The sequence below is a fragment of the Lolium rigidum genome, chromosome 3, assembly GCF_022539505.1.
Source record: "Lolium rigidum isolate FL_2022 chromosome 3, APGP_CSIRO_Lrig_0.1, whole genome shotgun sequence".
Classification (NCBI taxonomy): Eukaryota; Viridiplantae; Streptophyta; class Magnoliopsida; order Poales; family Poaceae; genus Lolium; species Lolium rigidum.
The window spans coordinates 238,714,451-238,720,716 of NC_061510.1; the positions used below are offsets into that span (position 1 = coordinate 238,714,451).

Sequence of the window (6,266 nt, forward strand, 5' to 3'; positions counted from 1 at the left end):
GGCAAAGCCTGCTGATCGCCATGGCCCCAATCGTGCCATTGATTGGTGTCGTCGTATGCTGCCGTACAGGTGACGGCACCACGATCGCCGAAACTCTGCTACTTCTACAGCACGGCTGATTCGATGAACATATATGGTTACTGACTAACAATTGATCAAAGAAACATTTGTGCACAAAACATTCAAAGGTCACTTTCTACTATGCATAAAGACTATGCATAAAGAAGACATGATGAATCGACCCGATTTATACAGGAAGGACCATTGAACTTGTCTTTCTATACAGATAGAACCAGAAAGGAAGTCACAGAAACATCATTCCCAGGACATAAAAGCATTCTAACAACCAGTCACAACGACCAGGCTACACGTTTCAGCTTTCGCCAAATCCATAGGAGCTGAAGTGCTTCACCCTGAACTTCCACTCGCCCTTGGCGCCGTCAAATGACACGAACTCAGCTCCCTGCTCCTTGGCCGTCTTCACCAGCGTCTCCTTGAACTTGTCCAGCCTAGGACCCTCCGTGCACGGCTCGCCTGTCTTCCTATTCATGCACTTGATGTTCAAAAGAGTCACCAATGCAGCTTTGTTCAGGCCCTCGCCAACTGGGGGCTTCTCGCTGTCCTCCTTGTACACGACCACTTCACGGTTATTGAATTGGACAACCGACTCCAGATCAAGGCCCCTCACATCTGTTTCTCCCAAGAATTTGATGCTGCCATAGCCTTGACGTCCAACAACAAAGTCTCTAACCTGACAGCAGTAGCCTGGTTCAGCACGTTCTTTCGCCGCAAGCTCCTCTAGGCTAGGCTCCGTGAAGTAATCTGCCTGGGAGAGCTTAGGCATCATCTTCTCAATGCTAGCACCATTCACATGCCGAACAAAAGCCTCAGGCTCAGTTGATGCATCATGACCATTTCCTGCTTGACCAGACCGAGCCGGTGACATGGCAGCCTTATTGCGCTCCCTCCCAACAAAAGCATCTGTACAGTTACTCAAATCAGCAACAAGCTACACCTAATTGTGCAAGTTGAGGAGAAAAGGAATACCAATAGTTCTAAATGAATACCTTTGTCTTCGTCAAGATGAGCTGAATCTCTTGGAATTGGTTGTCGGTCAACTGCACTACGTGAAGGCCACTGATCTGTTTGACGGATTATCAGACTTCTTGGGTTTTCTCTAGGGATGAAAAAGGCATCTGCTTTTGGCGTTACGGAAGATTCTTCATCATCAGCAAAGAACGGAACCTACAGGAGTAACAAGAAAACAGGCATCACATACAATACTCTCTCAATGGCTTTCGTTAATTCCAACAAAGAAATATAGAACTGAACTATGTAATCAGTCATTACCTTGCCATCAGATGTCGCATTATATTTCCGTGGCAACAGTTTTATCCTCCTCTGTGACAAATGCCTAGGCACCACCATTGATAATGTTCTACTCGGATGGGGCTTCTCAGCAACCTACAGGGCAGCAAAATGTTTCGGACAAGCAAACGTCTTTACTCATAGCTACAGATAGCCTCAGTAGCACAGACTGCTAACAAAATATTACCCGCCTTGCCCATCTCTACTCTCTTTCCACTCTACAGAAACTACTGGAAATACTTAAAGATAATAAAAACTAACCGGTAAACTTGATATTCCATATTGGATGGAAGGTGAGGATCCACCATTCCCAATGGACATCTGAGGCATCGCTGGAAGTGTCCCGAAGGGATTTGAAACAAGAGTCGGCTGCATTACCATACTGGACTGACTACTGGTTCTGCATCAAGTATGCAACAGAGTGTTACAAAGTTACAAGAGGATGGTGTATTACTATTAACTAAGTTCAAAAAAGGAATCCACATGGTAATCAAGTGATAATAGGTGCTCCCTAGTACTCAGTTTTAGAAGATAATTATTACAAACCAAGGCAAAAGTCTGTGCTGCACTATAGAGATAAACAGAAACATGGCAGCTCAGCAGGTACAACCTATTTACTCAAAACAGAACCATTAAGAAATTTCTTCTCTCTACAGTATTACACAATCATGTTATTGTTTACTTTCGCCTTCTCAATTCCACCCAATAAAAACAGAAATCAGAAAGAATAAATGTAAATGTGACAAGTAAATGGAAGGGTCATACTGCTGTCCAAATGGGGCCATATTCATCGGTTTGGAAACTCCAGAGAATCCACCTGCCAAAGCATCAGCATACACACAAAAGTTATAACAGATATCCGTTAATTAAAAGAAAGCATTGAATATTATGAGGCAAATACTAACCTGGTTGGCCCTGAGGTTGGAATGAGAACGAACTTGAAGGTTGAACAGGGGCAGGTTGTGGAAACATTGGCTTAAACAAAGAGAAAATAGGAACTCGTTATTTTCAAAGCAGAAGATATAGAAAATTTTGAGGGTTAAATGATAGGAATAATATGAAAGTACAACAATTTGTGGAAAACAGTTATCAAGCCTAAATATGTAACTGCAAGGGGATAAGATGCTTACAAAAGGTGAAGATGTGGGGACAAACTGTCCTCCGGCTGTTCCAACATTAGTCGTGTTGTTGAAAATACTGGTGGAGAAAGCTGAACTGCTTGTCGTCTGCTGGTTAAATGAGTGGCTCGATGGCTGTTGCCCAATTGCAGGGGAAGACAAAGACGGAAACAGCCCAGCTGATTGAGAGTTATTGTTAAAGGATGGGCCAAAACTGAAAGGAGTCGTGATTGCCGATGACGAGCCGAATATTGAAGGAGTGGTATTTGCAAACAGAGATTGTGAAGTGTTTGCTTGGAAGGGAGAACCAGTTGATTGTCCAAACAAGGTCGTTCCGGGGGACGGAAACAGGCTCGGCGTAGTACCAAAAGCACCAGTAGAATTTGAGATACTAGAAAATGGATTCACTGGCGCCGGTTGACTGATTGGAAAACTTGGCTGTGGAGATGGCGAGAAGTTATTCACCACTGGAGTTGTGTTTGGTCCACCTGAGGTTCAAAGTTCAAACATTAAATTATCACAAGTTACATGATCTAGTGAAGCATTGAAATAGTAAACTTTATGAGTTCATTCTAATTGCAAATAAAAGACACTACAGTTATCTAATTGCAAATAAGAAAGAAAAAACACTACAGGTAAGCTATACCCAAAGCCAGAACACAATATTCATGCCAATTCACAGAAAATAAGCATGCAAAAAATAATGTGTGCAATTAGCTGTGAATGTTTTAAAGAGGGGTTACAGATGAAGCAATAGCATACTACTCAGTTCCAAACAATTCCACTTACCTTTGTCCCCACGCTGGTAATCTTCCCACCTCAATTCTTCATGACTCTTCTCTTTGTATGCAGGCATAGCTGATATGGAATCAAGTTTTGAAGCCTGAGAACCACTCGTAGCACCGTCAGGATCTGGTGTTTGTACATGAGGCTGTATTCTGGTTCCTCCAGATTGATTCCCAAATGTAGTTTGCCCAAACGTTGGTGGTGCTGTCGGCAAGCCTGAAAATCAAATAAGGAAGTGAAAAAACAGTTTGCAGTTACCCAACTAGTACAGTGCGCAGAATGTAAGAAAGTAACGTGATGCACTCAAAAGTCAACACCAAGCCCAAACTATGTGAACGTAATTGAGTAAGGTGAATATCCAATGGGAGAACCTACCAAATGGAGAAGACGGAGTTGTTCCGAACAGCGTGCTACTAGTTGCAGCTCCTGATTGTCCAAAAGACGGAGAAGATCCAAATCCAGGAGTAGTGGTCGAACCAAACGTTGAGGTGCCGGGAGCACCAAATAAGGATGTTGATGTAGAGGCACCGAAGGTCGGAGTAGTTGTGGTGCCAAAATTGTTGTTGCCAAATGTAGTAGACTGGTTAGGAGATGAACCAAAACCACCGAAACTAGACTTTTGTCCAAACAGAGATCCTGAAAAATTTGCAGAGTACATTACAAGAAGGAAAACAGAAGGTCCAAAAGGGGTCCAGAAAAAAACAACATAATTAGTAGCATCTTTGAAGAAGCATCGTTGAAACAAATATGAAATGTGGCATTAAACATCACATAAAAAGATTTAAATGCTGTTAAAACAAAGATTACTGTCAAGTATTGTAAGCATGCTTGAATGAAATTACGCAGAGAGGAACTTACTACCTTGGGAAACCTATCATAGTTTATATGCAGTGGCAAAGGGAAAGCATGGACTGATGAGTATAGGGTGACAGTATTTCAAGTCCTAGTCCTACACTCTTTTGTACTGATACAGAAAATAGTCTATAATGAATCACAAACTTCCAACTACCAGCAACAGCTATCACTTTTAATAGCCATCAGAGATATTTCGAAGTAAGCATCGAACTGTAGTGGTACATAACACAACATAAACAGTTGCTTTAGCATTGCTTTGTTCTGTCTATAATAACAGCTTTCCTATAATATAGTACAGCTTTCATCAAGGTTGGCATCTAAACACAGAGCAGGTGCAAAACAGGTAAAGATCCAGTAAATGCTGCATTATGAATTGTGTTCCAAGTTGCAGGAGAATATGTAGAAGATCAATGCTGAGACAGTGAGAAGGGTACGAACCACTGGCAGGGTTGGAGGTTGTGGCGCCACTGCCGAACGCGGGCGTTGATGGCTGGCCAAAGGCGCCAGTTGCCGTCGAGCCAAACGCTGGCGTGGTTGGCTGGCCAAAGACGCCAGTTGACGTAGAGCCAAACGCCGGTGTTGGTTGCTGGCCAAAGGCACCGGTCGACGTCGAACCAAACACCGGGGTGGGCTGCTGGCCAAAGGCGCCGGTTGACGTCGAGCCAAACGCCGGGGTTTGCTGCTGGCCGAAGGCGCCGGTTGGCGTCGAGCCAAACACCGGGGTTGCTGCTGGCCAAAGGCGCCCGTTGACGTCGAGCCAAACGCCGGGGTTTGCTGCTGGCCAAAGGCACCGGTTGACGTGGACCCAAACACCGGTGTTTGCTGCTGTCCAAAGGCGCCGGTTGACGTGGACCCAAACGCCGGTGTGGGCTGCTGGCCAAAGGCGCCTGTGGCTGTAGCCCCAAACGCCGGGGTGGGCTGCTGGCCAAAGGCGCCAGTGGCTGCAGCCCCAAACGCCGAAGCGGATGGCTGGCCAAAGGCAGACGTACCACCCGAACGGCGAGCTGGTCCCTGTCTGCGCTCCTCCGAAGGCGGGTGTTGGGCTGCCAAACGGTCTAGGCGCGAAGGGGTTGCGTGGTGGCGGCATTGGTCTGGCCAAAGGCAGGCTGCTGCTGGGTCCCGAACGGGTTGCTGCTCGAGGTCTGCTGCCCGAAAGGGTTGCTGGCGGACGACGACTGCCCGAACGCTGCAACAGGAGGATGGTCGAGAAACAGGTCAGGAACCACGGTAATGTAAATAAACTTGTATAAGCGAAATTGGAAGGGCGTGAACAGGAAATCTACAGGCAAAACAACAGAAATAATTATGTACGGGCAGGAAGTAAACTTGGCGGCTCATCAACACTGTAGCGCGGAAAGCATTATTATTAAATATTAACGTATATCAAGGATGATGAAGGATCTCGACCGGGAAACCCTGGCCGCCGATCAAGCGGCAGAGGACGAGGTGGTGGGTGTCGGCAATGGCGGCGCAGGAACCGAGGGCGAAGGCGGAATGCGCGCGCGGGGAGAGGAAACCCTAGGTGCGGCGGAGGATGGCGCGCGGAGGTGGGGGAGAGGAAGGAGCTTACGGTTGGAGGAGCCGAACATGGCTGGTAGACGGCGGGGGCCGGCGGCGGCGGCGGAGGAGAGTGTAGGTCACCGGGCCGGCGGCGGCGGTGTGCTTCTTCTTCGTCCAGGAGTCGATCGGTGTGGTGGCGTTGGTTTCGGGGATAATCGGAAGGCGGAGGAGAGGGGGATCTGGATCTGAGGCTGGTGGGTGGGGCCGGGTCGTCTGTGTCTTGGCTTTGGGCTGTGTCGCGGCTCTATATAGCGTCTTGATAGCTTAGGAACAACGCTGCAAACGATCGGCAAACTGACGCTACTCTGTGCCGCGCCGCCGCGTAGCTTACTTTGAACGCCAACAAAGGCAAACAGACCGGAGAGGCTTGTTGGGCTGTCCGGGCCCCAGGCCCATATGGGCAGGAGTCGGACAAGGTAAGAAGAGGACGGAAGGAGGGAGGGTTTTGAGATTTCCTTCTTTTGCCTCTCATCTCCAGCGGCATATAGAAAAGCTTCCAAAATTGTTCGATCTTGCTCGGTTTGAATTGCGCCGTGGATAAAATTTGACCTGTTGTTTGGTCGGCCAGTGCGTCCAACG

The 6,266-nt window shown here is 47.2% G+C and overlaps 1 pseudogene; it reads right to left on the reverse strand.

The window, feature by feature from the left end:
- Window positions 1-230: 230 nt before the first annotated feature.
- Window positions 231-5,716, reverse strand: LOC124696226 (annotated as a pseudogene).
- Between the last annotated feature and the right edge of the window lie 550 nt (window positions 5,717-6,266).